The following is an 18,904-nucleotide window of genomic DNA, read 5'->3' as shown; positions in this document are numbered from 1 at the left end:
AAGAAAATGACCCCAAGGAAGATGTTTAAAACAAGAAGCCAGAGACCCCAGCAGATGCCACCATGTGTCTTCCCAGCTGCCAGAGGTGTTCCGGACCCATCAGCCTTTCCTGGAGCAATATATCTCTCTCTGGATGCCTTAGTTTGGATGCTTTTATAGGCTTAGTACTGTAAACTTGCAACTGAATAAATTCCCTTTGTGAAAGCTATTCCATGTCTGGTATATTGCATTCTGGCAGCTTAACAAACTAAAACATCAGGTGACCAGTTTTGAGGGGTTACAAAATGTCCCTTCACCAGAAAGTCTTTCTGCTCTAATTCCTACCCTGGGAGCCTTGTTCTACTGGTTGTCTCTCCAGATATCCCTTTTTAACCCCCAAGAATCCTTGAGGAAAGGACTGTACATTATGTAGTGATTCTTGGGGTCCGTGGGGTGTTGAGATAGCCTTCATTCTTTACGGAAGATGAGAATTGTGTAATTTGAAAAACACAAGGATATGGTTGTCTGCGAGGAGAGGATGATGGCAGTTGTGCTAGGGCTAGGAACTGAAATTACACACTCTCCAGCCTTGTTACACAAGTGGGAAAATTGCGGGTCAAGGCTTTTCTGTGGTGTGACTTTGCCAGAACAGTTCTACTTACAAAGATTATTAGGTAGAATAATTAGGTATCTTTGGCTGATCATTGCTTTTAACATAATGTGCCTGTAATTTAGATTGCACGGGACAAATGGTTAGATTTAGTTCAGGCCAGTGGTCCTGGAAGAAAGAGATTTCACTTAGTGCTCAACACTTGAGTCTTTCTTGGTTAAATAAAAATTAAAATAACAGCATAAATAGCAGCCAAGCTCTAATGCTACATTAGCTGCATTATAAGGAATGTAAACATTTATCAAGCAACCAATCTTCACTCTTATCTGTTGCACTATATCTGTTTCTGATTTTAACTCTCACTTTTCAAAAAGCCTTGTTCAGGGACCCAGAATCTTTAAAGTTCTCCTACATGACATTGTTGCACTTTCTGCTACATTTCACAGTAGTGGGCTGGCTTATGCTTCTAAGCTCTAAAAAGTTAATTAAAGAATAATCCAGAGAAGAGAAATTTATACTTTGTTTCTTCCCAAAGTAACTTTATAATTATCTTTCAATTTAGAGTCAGGAAAACAAACACACAATGACCCCACCCTCCATCCCCCACCAAAAAAAGAGGGGTGTGTGTGGAATTTTCAGGCTTTGTACATTTCCTAGGCTCTACTGAGTTATCTTTTTTTTTTTTCTGTCAAAAACAGACTATAGCTCTGTGCTGGTTTGAAAGGATATATGTACCCTAGAAAAGCCATGTTTTAATTCTAATCCCATTTTGTAAAGGCAGCCGTTTCTTCTAATCCCTAGTCAGTATTGCATGTTTGAAACTGTAATTAGATCATTTCCCTGGAGATGTGATCTAATCAAGAGTGGTTGTTAGACTGAATTAGGTGGAGGTGTGTCTCCACCCATCTGGGTGGGTCTTGATTAGTTTACTGGAACCCTAGAAAAGAGAAAACATTTTGGAGAATGGGGGTGATTCAGAGAGAGCAGAGCAGAATGACATAGCCATGAGAAGCAGAGTCCACAGCAACCTTTGGAGATGAAGAAGGAAAATGCCCCCTGGGGTGCTTTTGTAAAGGGAAGCCAGGAGAAGAAGTTAGCAGATGAGGCTGTGTTTGCCACATGTCTTTCCAGATGAGACAGAAACCCTGACTGTGTTCACCATGTGCTTTTCCACATGAGAGAGGAACCCTGAACTTCATCAGCCTTCTTGAACCAAGGTATCTTTCCCTGATGCCTTTGATTGGACATTTCTATACCCTTGTTTTAATGGGGACATTTTCTTGGCCTTAGAACTGTAAACTAGCAATTTATTAAATTCCCCTTTTAAAAGCCATTCTGTTTCTGGTACATTGCATTCTGGCAGCTAGCAAACTAGAACAAGCTCCAACCAAAAGTGAAATGACCTGGTCTGCACTTCCCCTTTGGCTTGTCTTCCCTCACCTGTTTGAAGGTCTCAGTTGAATATATAAATCATTTCTCACAGAATAACCAAAATCTCTTCTTTCATCATGTACCACCTCCCAGCTCCTTCTAAATCTCTGTGACAGAGTCGTCTTTCTTATTTCTCCACCATTTAAACCTAGCAGGCCAGTGTCTGGGTGAATTGTGGGGCTGCGTCGGGAAGTGGGCTGCAGGTTAGCACAGAGATCAGCTGTCGTCAAGCCTGGGGAGTGTCTGGGTGAAGGAAGGGGCATCGTATTCTTTCCTGGGCTATAAGGAAGACCAGCGGAGGGAAGGGGAAGGAGATTTGCGCTCCAGACATACACAGGATCCTGTAGTAACTTGAATTACGTACCTGGGGCAAGGTGGAAACTCTTGATCCATTCATACTGTCAATGGGAACCGGGCATCACCAGCAGCCAGCCCCAGAATGCCGGTTTCGAGGCCAAAGCATAACCTTGCTGAAGCTTTGATACTGGACTTCACCTAGTCCCCAAACCACGTTCGTTTCAGCAGCTGGGAAGCTAAGACAGACCCTCAATAGCAATTAGAATTCTCTGTTCATTTACCCTCGTAAAGGCTATGAGATAGGCAGAGGCAGGCACTCAGCACAGTGTAATCCGTTTTCTTTAAGTAAACATTGAGCGCCTACTCTGTGCTTAATGCTGTCCTGGAAGCTAGAAGATGTTCAGAGGAAGCACCAGCCTCGTTTCGTACCCTTGAGGACTCTGACATCATCTCCTGGGGAAGCAAAAACATGCACACGAGGGAGTAAGAGCAATACTGGGTGGTGATGGTGAGAAGAACACACGCGTGGCAGGGAAGAGGGCAGCGATTTCCCTAAGTCGAGGGTTTCATCAGGCCACTCTGTCCACCCCCTTCCTGATGGGTCTGGACCTCCTTCCTGGCATTCAAAGCCTTTTTCTAGGCAAATGTATAACCCCCTACCACCCCCACCCGGCCCTCTTCCCGCTCTGCCCTGCGCGACTCTGAGCCTCTCCTCACTGTTCTTTGTGGATCCAGCCGTTAAGGCGTTATTGAGCACGTGCCTTCTGCATCTCATGGGTTGAGCATTTAGGTGCTTTTCGAATACTTGGCCCTCCCCGGAGGGGTGACACTGTGTGTGCACGGGGAGCCGTGGGGAAGGCCCGGTCTTCACTTTTAAGTAGGTGGGAATCTGAAAATGTACTACCCTAGGAGTTGTGGGTGCCAAAAGGCTGCCACTATAGCTTCATTCGAAAAGGGGATAAGGTTTCATTTTAGGAATCATCTAAGCGTTCCTTTGAACACTCTGAAATACTTAGCCAATATGAAATGAAATCTTTACTTTTTTTTTAAGAAGAAAGATCTTAGAATGGAAAATGAGGTAACATTTTCTCCCAAAGCAAAGATTATACAGTTTGCTAAAGCTGCCGGAATGCAGTGTACCTGGAATGGATTGACTTACAAAGGGGCTTTCTTAGGTGACAAATTTATAATTCAAGTCCATGAAAATGTCATCAACAAGAGAAAACCTTCACTCAAAAAAGGCCAATCGTGCCTGAGGTTTCTGTGTCACATAGGAAGGCATGTGGCAATGTGTTTCTCTCCAGGCTTCTGACTTCAAACGACTCCCTCAGCTCCTGCTTCCTGTGGCTTTCTCCCATCTGGGGCTCCTCACTTAGCTTCTCCAGGGCAGACTCTGGGTGTCATCTCTTAGCTTCGCATCTCTAACTGCCTGAGTGTTGATTTCCTCTCTCAGCTCTCTGTGTCGGCTCTCCAAGCATCTGTGCTTTCTCTAAAATGTCTCTCTTTTTTCTCCATAAACTAACTTAAGACCCACCTTGAATGGGTGCAGCCACATCTCCAGGAAATAATGTAATCAAAGGCCCCACCCAGACAATAGGTCGGCCTCAAGACCGAAAGAACATGATTTTTCTGGGGTACATAATAGCTTCAAACCAGCATAACTACTTTAAAGTCTTTAGTATTTGGTATGCACTCAAAATAAATGAGGGTTGTGTGAGGGTCCTCAGTGGTAGAATTCTCACCTGCCATGCGGGAGACCCAGCTTGGATTCCTGGCCCACGCACTTCCCCCCCAAACAAACAAATAAGCAAATGAACAAACAAAAATTCGTTCTACAAGTGGTGCTGCAATCACGGGATACTCATGTGAAAAAAGAATGAAATGTGACCTACCATACAGCATTCAAAAAAAAGAGAACCCAGAATCAGATATTTTAAAATAGTGCTGTCCGCTAGAAATATGTGGACCACATGTGTCATTTGAAATTTTCTAAGTAATCGTATTAAAAAAGTAAAAATGAAGTGAAATTAATTTTTGAATATATTTTATTAAACCCATTATACCCTCCAAATATTATGGTGTCACCCTATAATCATTTGAAGATTACTGACAAGATGTGTTGCATTCTTTTTTGCATTGAGTCTTTGAAGTCTGTGTGCATTTTATACTTGCAACAACACATCTCGATGCTGAGTGGACACGTGGTTGATGTCCACAGGCATGGATGGTCTTAGCACTAGAACAGGGAGACTCTGAGTTCATCTAGCCCCGTTCCCCTATTGTTCACACCACCCAGGGTTCAGGGTGTTCGATGCCTCACTCCAAACACCGAACACACCTGACTCCCAGGTCTGGGGCCTCTCGCCCAAACAGTCTCCTGGGTGGGGTGCAGGGTGCACGAGGGATGTAGCAGTCATTGTAGCAATGGATTGAAGACAGGCTTTGAGAACATTCAAAAATAAACTGCCACCCTCCCAACCCTTTGGATCCTCAAAAATAATTTTTAAATTAAACTTAAGAAGTAATTAGCTCAATATATAGTTATTACTTAGAGATGTTGTTGGTCACTGGCCCTGCAGCTCAATTTCGGCTGCTCTAAGCACCCACCCGAGGGTTCTGGAGGCCAGGAGCAGCTCTGGGTGCTGTGCCGAGCCAGCTGCCTGGGCTGCGTGGGAGACGTGCTCCTGCATCCCCACCCGCCTGCATCAGCTCCTGCGGCAATCGGGGACCCATGTCGTTTTCTCTGATTAATCTCTGAAGCCTTGAAATAACTGAGCGGCCTTTTTTATCCTTGACATTGCCCATTTTGCGGTGCTTTATATTCTGAATTTAGCCAAAGTTGAAAGCAGGGAAAATGTCCATTTCAAACACAGAAAGTGAGACCAGTAGGAAGAGAGTGTTGCTTCCAATAATGAGGACATCTGGGAGTAAATTGAATAATGAGGGTATCTTTGCACCTAGACTGATAAGAAAGCAACTCAATATGGCATTACAAAAAGCAACATAAAGAACTTTGACTTACATTTTGGGAGAGCCTGGAGACCGTTCTCTAAGGACAAAATTTAGCCTCTCTGCACCGAAAGGCTGAGGTCACAGTATTGACATTTTATAGTAGTGGACTTTATATTTCAAGTTGCATAAAATTCCATCTTAGAAGCATAGGTTTAGGGCTAATGCTGAGATGCCCAGATGCCATATTAAGACTTTAATAAAAATGCATATAGTGGTTCTCTTGAACATGCGCCTTTTGCATCTCATGGGTTGGACAGTCAAGTGCTTTCCAAATATTTGGCACTCACATGGAAAAGACATGTTGTACACCACCTCCTCCTACAGCCTGTCTCTGAGCCTCCCAAAGTACAAATAGGATAGAAGGAAACAAGATCAGCAGAAATCAAAATTAGTGCTTTTGCATGTGTGTCTGTCAGAGGCTAAAGCTGTGAACAGGCTGGACTGTGCCTGTATGCACATGTCCATGGGCGGGTGTGTGTGTGTGTGTGTGTGTGGGTAGGTGTGTAGGTGGGTGGGTGTGTAGTTGTGTAGGTGTGTAGGTGGGTAGGGGGTGGGTAGGTGTTGGAAAGCTTCTGTTCCCCCCTGCAGACCCTCTCTCCGCCATCTCCATCTGCATTATGCCCTCTGCGGCCAAGCTAGTGGTCTTATATTAATAGGATCCCTTTTGTGCCCTCTTAGTTCAACTGATGGGGCTGCTGGCAGAAAACCGGATGGTGGAATGAGAGTGAGTTGGGGTCTCCATAGCCTCGCTGCATCCCTCAAACCTAAAATCATACATCCTATCCCACAGCCTTTTCATACAATCTCTGTCCCCATTTCTCAAAGCCGCTTCCTCTTCTTGTCTCTGAGGCCAGCAGGTGGGATTGACAGCCCGCTGCTACCAGCTTTCAGGCAGGCAGCATCCTGCACCCTGCACAGCCTTTGTAAACAGTCCTTTTCTTAATCTCAGTATATCTAATTTCAGTTTATCCACTCTTTCTTTTTGGGACTGCAATTGATAAGTAGCTATACATGTATGCCTTGCTCCAAAAATAATTGTCCTTCTCTCTGCTAACTTGAAATATTTTGGATTTTGTCATTGCTGAGAATTTTACGTTTCAGTTCCCCAGAATCAGACCCTGAGATGAGCAGATAGGTTTTATGGGCAAAGGTTTTACTAAAGAAGTGCTCCCAAGAGAAACCCGTAAGGTACAGAGGTGGGTGAGGGTGTCGAGGGGTAGCAAGGAAGGGGAAGAGCCAAAGAAAGGTGCAATTTCAGGCAAAGTTTCAGCTGATCTTGAGTGGAGCTCTTCATAGAAATGATCACTCATAGTCTGTCTTGACTTGAGAAGAGGAAGCTGGCCATTCAGTGTCCGGTACCAGTCGTTGGCTATTCTCGTTCCTGGGCTGCTTTAGTCTCTCGGGCACTTGCAGTTCTCGGAGCAAACAGGTGAAATTTCAGGGCAAGGGCATTCCTCTGCAGAAGGCTGCAGGAGCGACTCCTCAGAAAGGAGAGCTCGCTGAAACTGGGCGTGCCTGGAAAGAACCAGGCAAGGGATCTAAGGGCATCTGAGCAGAGCTTATGCTTCAGATATAACCCCTGTAACTTGAAGATATTTAGGGAAGGGAAACACATTGGTTGTCAAATGGTTTAGCAATGGAGTTACTGGTGGAGAAGAGAGCTAACTCTAGAAACCAAAGAAAGCTTGTAGCAGATGCTGGGGGGACACACCCTTTGAAAAACACTGCATATAATAAAATTATACTTGCTCTCTATTGGCTCAGTTAATACAACTTAAATCAGTAAAATCAAACTAGGGTCTACAATCACCTTAAAAGGCAAATGCATCTTTGTGGGACTCTTGGCTGCCAGACGCAGTAGTAGCTGTGGGATGTGCACGTGTTTGCTGGGGGGAGGGGAGGTATCACCACTTGCCATTTTCCTCTGAAGCTTCTAACACTTGGAAATTTGTCATAAAAGCTTTTCTCATCTGCAGTTCAAACACTTTTCTGCAGGAATTTAGCTGAAGTTGAAATCACCATCTGGCATCTCATATTGAACCATGTTCTTTGTATGCCAAGAACTTCTCCTCTTGGCAAAGATGTTGACTGTGGTCTTTCAAAAATGTTTCTTGGGTTGGCAGTCAGGATGGAACAGCGCAGCAGCCTGTCTTGGAATTCAGGAAGAGATGTGCTGAGCAAGTTGTTGCCTCAGGAAGAAAAGTACAAGGTGAAAAGCTGAAGCTTAGGCTTTGAACCCTCAGAAGCCACATCTTTTATTATTGAACTGAAACCAGCTAGGGAAAAAAATCTCAGCTAAACGATTAGTAGTAGCAAAATACTGCCCAAGACCTAGGAAGATTATCCAACTCAAACCAAGCGCTTACCAGGTACAAAGTGATTTCCTACCTGCTGTTGGGACTTAAGGTGGAATAAGCAGGGGTCCCCAGCCCCAAGGGGCTCACCATTTAGTGGCTTGTTAGAGTGGGGGAGTGAATATCTATATGTATATGTATTTGTGTGTGTATATGCATGTGCACGTGTATATGTGCATGTGCATGTGTATATGTATGTTCATATGCATGTGTATGATGTATATGCATGTGTATGTGCATGTGCATATATGTATGTTCACGTGTATGTGTGTGCACGTGTATATGTATTTGTATGTGTATATGCATGTTCATGTGCATGTGTGTATGTATGTGTATATGCATGTGTGTATATGTATATGTATGTTCATGTGCATGTGTGTATATGTATGTGTATGTGTATATATGTGTATGTGCATGTGTATGTGTATATATATGAACATGTGCATGTGTATATTTATGTGTATATATATGAACATGTGCATGTGTATATTTATGTGTATATATATGAACATGTGCATGTGTATATTTATGTGTATATATATGAACATGTGCATGTGTATATTTATGTGTATATATATAAACATGTGCATGTGTATATTTATGTGTATATGCATGTATATGTGCATATGTATATGTATGTGCATGTATGTGTATATATGTATGTGTATGTGCATATGCATGTGTATGTATGTGCATATGTATATACATATGTACGTGTATGTGCACATGTATATGTATTTGCATATGCATATGTGTATGTGCATGTGTGTATGTGTGTGCATGTGTATATGTATGTGTATGTATGTGTATGTGTATATGTATGTGCATGTGTATATGTATGTGTATGTTCATTTGTATGTGTATACGTATGTGTATGTGTGTATGTATGTGTATGTTCATGTGTATGTGTATATGTATGTGCATGTGTGTATGTATATGTATGTGCATGCATATGTGTACATGATCGTTAGGTGGAATGCAGGCAGACTGTACTAAGGTGTGGCTGACCCTGTCTTTGGTCCCTTGTACCTCTTCTGTGCGCTCCTTCCTCAGTGTTAACGTGATCTCTTCAAGGGCCTCCACCCGTGCCTCTCCTCTAGTAGCTGCTCTGGGGCCCCTAGGGCCCTTCTGTGCACACCTGCTGAGGCAGGGAGGGCATGGGAGTGATCAGTGACTGCTCAGAGGGAGGGAGAAAGCCCCGCTCCTCCTGGGAAGCTGGGCGTGAGTTACCCTCCAGGGGCTCCTGCAGGGCCAGGCTGAGCTACTCTCCATGGACTTCACCTAAATTCTCACCCTGACTTGGTCTTGTCCCCTTCTTTGTCTTACTTTCTTCTCTCACTTGCCAGTGTCTTCTTGGGGCACTTCCATAACAAATCTCTTCTCTACACATCCTTGTCTTCGTCTCTGCTTTTGGAAACCTGACCCAAGATAAGGGACATGATAAGAGGATAAACAAAATGGATGAGAGTGGACAAGGCATGACTAATTCTGACTGGAAATCAAGGAAGTTTCCATCACAGAAGTAACGTTTGAGCTAGGTCTTGAAATGAAATTTGGATTTTGCCAGACAGATGAAATTGAGAAACATCATGATAAATCTGGGGGAAATGCATTCCGGCACAGAAATAATGAAGGTAATGGTGAAAGTGATAGGGGTTGAGGCCGTTGAGGTAGGCTGGGGCTAACTAGAGTCTTGAATGTCGTTAACTGATACACCTGTCTCTTAGGAAAATAATTGAATGAAATGATAAAAGATGGTGAGAGGAATAAGAAGCAAACAAGGGAAACCAGTTATGGTGTCAGTGCAATATTCTAGGAGAATATTGGGACCGATTTAGGGTACTGGATGTGAGAACCTAAAAGAAAGGATGGGTCAGGAGATTGGAACACTTGACTTGGCAACAAACTGGATGGAAGTCTTGAAAATGGCTGAGGCATTAGGTTGGATCAGAGAGGGGTTGGTGGAGCTTTCCACCGAAAGAGAAAATTCAGGGGGAGAAAGACAGATTGGGGAGAAGTCAATGAGTTCAGTTTTGGATCTGTTGAAATTGAAGAGGGCACCTGGAAAAATCTCAATAACTGAAAGAAATGAAAATAATCTGAGAATGAAGAACAAACAAACAAACAGTTCCAGGATACTCAGAGACTTGTGAAGTTTGAGTTCAATTTAGACCCAAGAGGCACTTCTTGAAATTAGCTGTCTGGATAGGAATCAAAACAACAAAATCAACAACACAAACTTGGACCCCCTTTTAGGAATAAACACATTAAACTCACTTGTGGCAAAAGAGCGATGCCTCAGTCTCACTAGGAGGTTATTTCACCCATTAAAACAAGGGCAGGACGTCTGTGTGATCTGAACACTAGATCTTATATCTTAAAGTTGTATGGCTGTTGGATGTGCACATATTCCTGTGACAATGGTGTCGAAAGCAAGAAGAAAAACGGTGCTTCGAGTTTCGCAGGGGCCTGTCTAATGTCACATGCTGCTGTCGCGGCTGAGGGAGTAACAGATTCATCAACCGACAGTGGCCTTTTCCTGGTTCTTAGTTATGGCTGTGCATTTGCTTATGGCCTGGAATTGATTTTTAAAAAATAAATCATATAGGAATTGGCATTTCTGCATTGTGTTGCCATTTCAAGCAGCACACAATTAGAATAAATACAAGCCTGAATTCTTAGAACATGTTTCAGTTTGAGGAAAAGTCTACTTTATATAAGACACATTTGTTTAAAAAAAAATCAAATTGTTGGGTGTAGAGAAGAGGCCTTGTTATTCTGTAACAATGTTACACTTGAACTCTTCCCTTTGAGAACCTTTAATACTTAGAAACTAACAAGTCCTCTACCCTAGGTTGGATGTTGTTGTAGATTTCAGAAGCACAGTTACCCACGGAAACAGGACAGGAAGAGAAGGTAGAAACCCTGAGAGAGAGAAAGGCAAGCATTGGCAGTGTTTATCCATTCGGCCCCTCCCTTCCTCCCTTCCTCCCCCTTCTCTCCTCCCAGCCCTGCCCCTTCCAGGAGCGCAGCTCCCCTTCCAGGACTCAGAGACGGCATGCTGAGTAAGGCACATGCACATGAACTCTACTTTCATGGACTTTAGCATGCTTGATTTCAGATTCTACATGTAAATACAAGATAATATCACTCCTATCATATCTCTCTTCATCTGTAAAACACAGAAAACAATAGCGCATGCCTCCGAGGATTGTTGTATTACACGAGTTAGTTCATTTAGAACTGAAAATAGGGCCTGGCAAATGGTAGGCGATCAGTTGATTTTAGCCATTATTTGTGTCATGCCGGGAATGAAAAGAGGAAGCAGACCAAGTCTTTTAAGAAGCTTCCCGTCTTGCAGGTGGAGACAGACAGGTGGACAGATAAAGTGTGGTGGATGAAATGAGAAGACCATTTAGGCTACAGTTGTGGGGGGGGGGGTGGCGCAAAGAAGGGAGCAGTGAATTCTTTTGGTCAACCCTTTTCAGATGGATGTAATATCAGTCCAAAGTAGTTCCTTCTTTCCCTGCCCCTTAGGTAAACGATCCTTCCCTATTAATGGCTGTTTTGCTTGCTTTATTTGCGGGTAGTTATTCCACTGTAATTGCATAAGCAAAATGAAGGCTTTTCATGAAGGGACATTGTGGTCTCTCTTTATTTACTCTGATTTACACTCCTGATTGCTTATGTTCAATGGCATGTTTCTTAAGGAAACCGGAGTGCTTTGTGCAAAGGGAAGACAGGCCACTTCTTGCCCAGGGGTCTGGGCCCATTACAGTGTTCCCATTTCTTTTGGCAGTGCTTGGAGAAGTCCTGGGCTTATGATTTAATTCCATCCAGTGGGATCTATAGGGAAGTAAACTTGGCATTCTGAAAATACTTCCTCAGTAATACTAGGCTGATGGGAGGAAACGCCCCTGTTCTTTTCACCTGGCACTGCTGCAAATTTCTTGTGACCACGAGAGGAAATACTGCTGACACCCCAAGGATGGCAAAATAGAAGGACAGAAATAAAATGGGTCCTTGAGATATCCTCGAGCTGCTGAATTTACTGCCTTTAGCCCTGCAACACCTCCAGATTTCTTGTTATGTAAGAGAATACCTACTTAATTGTGTGAGCTGTGTTTAGATGGGTTTTCTGCTAATTTTCAGTGGAATCTTTTCTGTGGTAGCCTATATTATTATCCCAAGTATTCAGGGCACTTCCCGGCAGGAAGATTGTGTTTGTTCCCCTTTTTAAACCCAGGGACAGTGGTATTATTTACCTTGACCAATGAAACATGAGCAGCACGAGGCATCATCTCCAGGCAGAAGTGTCGAGAAGCAGCGTGTGGTTTTCCACGCTCTCTTTTCCCTCCCCTGTGATCCTGAAAGCGTGTTGAGATGAAACCTCTGCCAGCCTGCAACCTCGGGGGCCCTGAGCAGGAAGCTCTTATTGCCTTCTTGTGATGACTTGTGTCATGAGCAAGAAATAAACTTTGGGTTTTAAGTTGCTGAAATTTGTTGTTGGTTTTGCACACATGCATCCAGTCTGTGCTGCCTGGCCCACGTCTTACCAGCGGTGCAGACAAAGAGCAATGAGGTAAGGGCAACGGCTCCAGCTGCAGGGTCTTAGCTCAGTGGGTTGGGGGAGAGCTTTGTTGATGGCTAAATAGTTCCTGGAGAAGATGGACTCCAGTCTGCCTACTCCCCACACTTCCTGGTTAGTGAGATGAGCTCAGGAGGGTAAGTAATTTAATCTGGATAATGCTTTGAAATGTCCTCACTTTGATGCATTATTCAGAGTAAATTAATCACAACTTATTAAGTGTCTCTTCAGTAGCTCTGACACTCACCTCATGGCTCCCCCCACCGAGTGTCTCTTGGTGATGACCTTCCTGCAGCACCCCCGTAACAGCCCACTCAACAGACACCCATGCAGGGGACTTCCGGGAATGGATCAGTCGTCCTGAGGGTGACATGTTGGGCGGTTGGGATGGGGTGACGAAGACGATGACAAGTTAATCCTTATTCAGGCTTTGTTCTATGCCAGATGCCATTGCGGGCGCTTCATGCCTCACTCCCTTCGTCCTTCCAGCCTCATCCTACTAGGCAGGTGCCGCTAGGGTCCCGAGTTTGCAGACGAGGCACAGGGAGTCTAAGTGCCTGGTCCACGCTCACACAGCTGAGATGTAGTGACACTTGGATCCACTCTGGGCTCTGCGGCTCCAGAGTCGTGCTCCCTCGTAAGGCCTGCCCAGGAGGGTGGCAGGGAGAGAGGCACGCTTGGGGTAGCGGTTCTTACAGAGGCGGTGGAGCTCCGGACAAAAGAGCCCATTGAGCTCCACCACAGCTCCAGCAGCGCCAACTCCCAGCTGGTGGCGGTTCTGCAGTTTGCACAACACGTTTGTGCCCCGCTTTGCTCAATTATATGATGTCCTCAGGAAGTTGCAAAGAGTGAAGTAAAATGAGGAGTGCAGAGGCCCCGGGGGTGACCGAGGCCACTGAAGCATTCTCAGCCAGACCCCGAGAGGGAGCAGAAGCCTGGGCTTTGAAGAATCACACACGAATGTGAAATGGTCATTTGGGCATTTCTCCCAGGAGCTGTAGGAGGGTATGGAATGTATGGCTGTGGGGGACCTGGGAAAACCGAGTTCGAGAGAGGTGCTGGAATCCGCAGACACCCGGGGGTTGCGCTCGCTGGAGAGTGGAAGCCACTGGGGCAGCTAGGTCCCAACAGTGTCGGGGGCATTTCTCTCAGACTTGGAAGGGGCGTGCGGATGTGCATCTAGGGAGGGAGGTGAAGGCAAGGGGCTTCGATCTAAATTTGTCTCAGAAAGGCTTTGGAAATTTAGTTCAAGAGCGATCACTTTGCATTTAAATAATAATATGTGGGGAAAATGCCGTTATCCAACAGCAAGTCCTGTAGATTCTACCTCTAAAATATATTTCAAATTTGAACGCTTATCACCATCCCCACTCGGGCAAAGCATGCAGCTGATTGAAGGGCAGCACTGAGTCCCCCTAGGCTCCTGCAGCAGCCTCCCAACAGGCCACTTGCTTCCATCCATTCCTCCATTTCCCTCACACTGGACAGCGATCACTTACACACGCAACCAGTTCCTGGGGCTTTCTCTCGCTCTTAGGGTGAAAAGCATACTTGCTGACACACAATTCGGCCCTGCCTCCCTCTTGGATCCGTCTCTCACTCCTTTCCCCCTTCCTCATAGTCCAGCTCACACACCCTGTCACTTGAGCCCACTGAGTTCATTCCTTCCGCCTTAGGGTCTTTGCCTTGGCTACTCCCTTTGCTTTAGCTACTTCCTTTCCCTTGGCTACTCCCTTTGCCTGCTGGGTGCCTGACTTCTTCTCACTCAGATCTCCATCTACAGATCACCTCCTCTAACTTCCTGCCCACCCTGTCCCTTGCCCCCTTCCCCTTCTCTCTGGGCCACTAGCCTGTGAGTGGGTTTCATTTTCTTTCTAGCACCATCCCTATCTGCTAGTGTCTCGTTTGTTCACTGCCTGTGATGGGTTTTTGCCAGTCAGCCTTGTTAGGCTGAACTGAACCTTGTTTGCCCCACCAGCTCAGTTCCTGTTGCATAGAGAATGCATAAATTAAGAAATAAAGAATTTACATTTAATTTCCATAAGTATATACATTTCAAATAATTTCTTATATGCTCTAATGGAAAAAGGAAAGGCAAGAAAAAATGTGTTTCCATTTCAATGAATATGAATGTATTCTTTAGATGGTTTCAATAGAATGGTGATATTTGAATATACTTTTGTGGGGTTAATAGCCCTCTAGAAAATCTGAAATTGCATATAGCACAGAGTAAATGAATTTTACATCAATAATTAAAAGCCCAGGAGCCATTTTCAATAGAGTCCTATTTTTAAATATTGTACAAATAAAAAATGAAAATAGTATAAAAAAGTAAAATATAAGCTATATTGTTTCTATAATAAAGACCTTCTAGCTAGCAAGGATAGAGAATATAATGCCAAAATTCAGCTGCCCATATTTTCTGTGCTGATTTCTTTGAATAACTGAATGGTCCTTAATGTTAATTTGGAGTCCATTAAAACAGTAATATTATATCTGGGTATAATTGCATTTGTGTATTTGTCTTATTTCTGGATTTGAGTTAACATTTTTATATTTAAAGATCTGAATGGAGAGCTCTCTGGTATATAATCATTTTCTATTCCACATATGACTAAATTTGGTCACACTTGCTGATTGTGTAAAGGACCCTTTCTGAGAAGTAAATATTAATGTGGCTGGTTTTTGAAATAACTCTTGGGGCAGCTCTTCTTTCCATTTTTAGACACCTCTGTTAAGATGATTTAGCACTGGATGAAAGTGTTTTTTTAAAGTAGCTTGTGAAGATTTGGAAAGGATTTTATTTTTAATATCCCAGATTGCATCCTCTGCATTTGGCTGGTTTTGTCTCATGTGCTCCATCTGTCTTGGAGATATGGAAAACTCAGTAGGGGGAAAATGGAAAGGGCAAAACTGTTTCCCTAATTTTATAAAATATCTAAAAATGACTTTATATGTAAGACCTAGCACACGGATTCCTTCAATTCTAACCTGCAAACACTACCCAGGCTGCCTGTCACACCTCCAAACCAGATACCTTACCCCTGGACACTCTGCCTTCCCAGCACAGAGAGGAGACATGCTCAGCCCTCCCTGGCTGGAGAGTTCATGGGGCTGAATGCCTTTGGCATGGTGTCTACTTTGAAAGGCTTCTTATCACTTCAGTTGAATTTACTGAAACGCAAAGACTGGTTCTTTCATTATGAATTTCCTTAAAAGAGGATATAATCCATTTATTTGCTGGCTACAGTGGTCTAGGGTTTCAGTGGACTTTTCTTTAATGTTTCAGGCTAAGTACTGGATGCAAAATCTGAAAACAAACACACACACACAAAATAATATTTTTCTCCCTATCCCTAGCTGTACCTGACTGTGAGAGGAGTTGAAATCTTACTCCTTTCTGGACATTATGCCCAATTCCAAGCTTCTATTATCTTTTTTTGAGGCCACTGGACAGTACCTAGTCAAGTTTTTTGTTCCTCTGAAAATCAGCTGATCATATTTGTAATTGGAGAGCTTCCTGGATTGAAAGATCTAAGTGCTTTTCTTTTTTGCCTTGTTTAAGGTTATATTTATATATTTGCTGAGAATCTTGTAGCCTTACTTAGCATGTGAGTTTTGGAGACTAAAGATCTTTTATGGGCTGGGTAGCACTGAATAAAATATGGATTCTTCAGTTTTTTTTTTAACAAAGGGACTTTAATCTGGAGCTGTAAAGTGACGCCTCTTTGGTCTGTGTTTCTCTGCAGATGATTCTATGAGCAGAGTCAAACCTTCAACAAGCAAGACTTCAGCAGCCCTAACTTGGTGCAGTGACAACTCTTCATTTGAGATGATCCTCACATCCTCATTTGTTAATTTTGGACGGATAACACTGAATTAGATCATTGTATTTTTATAAAAAATATTTTCAATCAAAAGCGGACTGTTGAGCAAAGCAGATTCATGCGCTATCCAGAGCCGACTTTATAGTTTATGGGTTTTAACAAACCATGACTCAAGCCGGAAACCTGCACATTTGTGCCCAGCCCACAGCATATCACATCTCCTGATGCCCTCCGACTCATCTCAGAACCCTGGCGACTTGCCATGAATATCTCCTATCCTGTTACACAACCCTGTCAGTGCCTGGAACCACTGCACCTCTGAAATCCCCAACTTTGAAATTCCACGCTGACCTTGACCCCAGGCCCCTGAGCTCCCCATCCCTGTTACTCCCCCTGAATTTCAGTCTTCGAAGGGCCTCGGGCTTCAGCCTCCGCCCGCCGCCTCTCGACTTGCTTCCTCAGCCTCCATTCCTCCGGTGACTGCCTTTGCCAGCCAGCCAACAGACGCTCGATCTGGAAGTTTTGGCCTTTGAATGTTAGTGGAAAAAACCACATACCCCTATAGTCAGGTGCTAACACAAACTCTGGGTTTCCAACCCAGCTGGGCACTCGAGAAATTCTGAAATTCTTTGATTGCTCCCAGCAGATTGATTCCCTGGGCACTTTACCTTTAGTAAGTTATTTAATAAGTTATAAGTTTATAGTTCTAAACCTATAAAAATGTCCGAACTAAGGCATCCAAGAGTCTTAGTGCGAACAGGTAAGATGGTCACAGACGCCAGGGAGAGAGTTAACTACCTTACCCAAAATAGAGTCAAAAGTCCATTCTGTCCTCCGAAGTTCATGTGGACCAAACTTTCCCTTTTTATTTGTGTATTTCCTCTTGCTTTGTCTAGCAGTATTCCGAACATTTCTTAGGAGAGGTATTAAAGTGTTTAAGGCAAGCACAGCGTATTTATTACAATCTTACCATGGTTCCGAGGGGGAGTGTCATAATGAAAACCTTTCTGTTTTTTCTTAAATGTGAAGATCTTTATTTTGAGAAGTGAGTGCAGTATAAAAAACTGACCTAAACAAAGCAGGTAAAAAATAAATGTGCTTAGAAATCATTGAAGAAATACTATATATGAGAGGGTTAAAACTCTCAAAAATGAAAAAAAGCCAAAATGCGTCCAATTGTAGAAAGTTTCTCCTCCTCTAAGAAGTGGGAATAGAGCTGAAAACCCAGGTTATGTTTTTTCTACTGAAAATGTACGAAATGACTTAGAAGAACCATTCAAGGAGCAGTGGATAACGACAACAAAAAGCCTTGCATTTGCAGTGCAAAACCCGATGCCACCTACAGATGGCCAGTAGGTCTGAGTGTGGAGCTGCAAGCTTTATGCATCTCAATCTTCAATATTAAAAAAACAAAGCAATCACGCTAGAAGAAATGTGAATTATCCTTCTACTCCCTCTTCAGAAAATATTACAGAAATCATTATCATTTTAGAGGAAATCAGATACATAGCCAATGATGCTTGGAAAACATACTGCAGAGGTATGCCAGTTTATTGATATGAATCGTTCTGTTTATAAATTCTCTGAGGTTTGTGGTTTTTGTTTTTTAAACATTATAATCTGTTGTCATTTCTTTTCTCATTCTAAATAAGTGTTCACTGGGTCCCAAAGTTTGATTTGGTAACTTCTGTGTTCTTTTTCTTAAACAGGCTCTCCTCCCGGATCGCGTGGATTTCAGGCTCCACAAGTGCTGAGCCCACCTCTGCTTAGAGGAAAAGGGAGTGCGGGAGATGTTCACGGTCTCTTCTCTTCTCATCCCATCTCGTCTCCATGCACTGGACAGTCGAAAACCTCGCTCAGGAGAGGAGCGCATGGCCCTGCTCCTTCCGGGGACTCACCCTCCTCCCCCCACGGGGTCCCTGATGCCCCTGCCTCCCCCGGGGCCTCTCCCCAACGCCCTCCCCACCCTGGGGTGCTCTTGCTCCTGCCTGGCTCTCCCCCCACCACACACAGACACACTCAGAATGGCCTTCCTTTCACTCGGACAGCCCCACTCCCCACCTCGGCCCTTACAGAGGCATCCTGGTCACTGCCCCGGCCCCCTCCACCACGGAGCGCCCTGCGGAGAAGTCTGTACACATGGCCTCTACTTTCTCACCCTTCAGTTGCTGAGATCTGGTTTCTTTCAGCTTTCAGGAGTTTTCTCCAAGAGTCACCACTGACCCAGTCTTCCCATCAGTCTCCATCCAGTCTGCCCCCTTCGTCTGTATTAGTTTATAGGCTGCCTGAATAGGATACACCAGAACTGGGGCGGCTTTTAAAAGGGGAATTTAATAAGTTAAAGTTTGCAGTTCTAAACCTATAAAAATGTCCAAACTAAGGCTTCCAAGAGAAAGATGCCTTAATCCAAGGAGGGCCGATGGGTCAGGAACCCCTCCATCAGCTGGGGAGTCATGTGGCTGGATCTGCTGGTCCCTTGCTCCTGGGCTCTGTTGCTTTCTGTCTCCCTGTGGGAGTTCCTCACTCTGCTTCTCTGGGGCTGGCTCTCATCTCTTGGCTTCCCTTGGCTCTCTACAGGTTCTGGCTTGCTTAACATCTCATGGCAATGCCTGCTGGGCTCCAAGCATCTCCAAACATCTGTGTCTTTGCTCTCCACATGTCCACATCTGTGTCAGCTCTCCTCTGAAGTTCCTGTCAGCTCTGAGGTTTCTCCAAAATGTTTCCCCTTTTAAAGGCTCTAGGAGACTAATCAAGACCCACCTGAAATGAGTGGAGTCACATCTCCATCTAATCAAAAGGTCACACC

The sequence above is a fragment of the Tamandua tetradactyla genome, chromosome 14, assembly GCF_023851605.1.
Source record: "Tamandua tetradactyla isolate mTamTet1 chromosome 14, mTamTet1.pri, whole genome shotgun sequence".
Classification (NCBI taxonomy): Eukaryota; Metazoa; Chordata; class Mammalia; order Pilosa; family Myrmecophagidae; genus Tamandua; species Tamandua tetradactyla.
This window is presented reverse-complemented; position numbering follows the sequence as displayed.